Below are 810 nucleotides of genomic sequence, written 5' to 3' on the forward strand. Positions count from 1 at the left end.
CGCTGTCCAGCTCTTCCAGGCCGCAGCTTTGGGGGTTGGCAGGCTGACAAGCTGGCTGTCCCTTCTGTGTGCTTGGGGCCCGGACTTAGGGTGGCGCCCGGGAGACAGAGAAGAGAAACGCGTTTCAGGCACAGGCTTCTTCCCTTCTGCAGCAGTGGCCGTGAGCCTTTTACGTGTAGGCAGAACACCCACCCTCCTCACCCCTGCAAAGCGTGTCCTGTCTAAAAATGATTCTCCAAATTTCCATTCTACTTGGACAGTAGGTGTCTTTCATATATTCTTTCGGTTGTTTTATTGCTGCTTTATTATACTGTACAGACGATCAAATGTAATACTATTTTGTATAACTACTAAACAAAAACTCCTTGTACATCGTTGTGCCTTCATCACGGCCATACCTGTAAAGGAAATATGTTCTTATCGTGCTGAACAGCGTGGCGTCGCCTTTACCTACTGCTTGCTCTGAAAAGGGAGATGGATGGTATCTGTAGAACTTAGGATCTTTTTCAGGGTGGTAACGTTTTAAATACTCCTTAGTATGAAAAGAAAATCAGTTCTAGTGAAATAACTCTAGTGTACAAATTGCGATCTAACTTCTTTGTTTTTCGGGGAACTGAGGATTTTGCCCTCTCCAGACAATATGTTTCTTAATGATTTTGCTATTTTAAGACTCTTACAAGTTCCCCGAGTGAGAATAGCGCAACCATTTTCTTAGTCACAGCTTTTGAACCATTTACTCAGCCACAGGAACAAGGAAATGAATAGTAAAGAAGGAGAACAAAACGGCACCAGCGTTTGTGAATTCAAGAG

Source organism: Tamandua tetradactyla, chromosome 18, assembly GCF_023851605.1.
Source record: "Tamandua tetradactyla isolate mTamTet1 chromosome 18, mTamTet1.pri, whole genome shotgun sequence".
Lineage (NCBI taxonomy): Eukaryota > Metazoa > Chordata > Mammalia > Pilosa > Myrmecophagidae > Tamandua > Tamandua tetradactyla.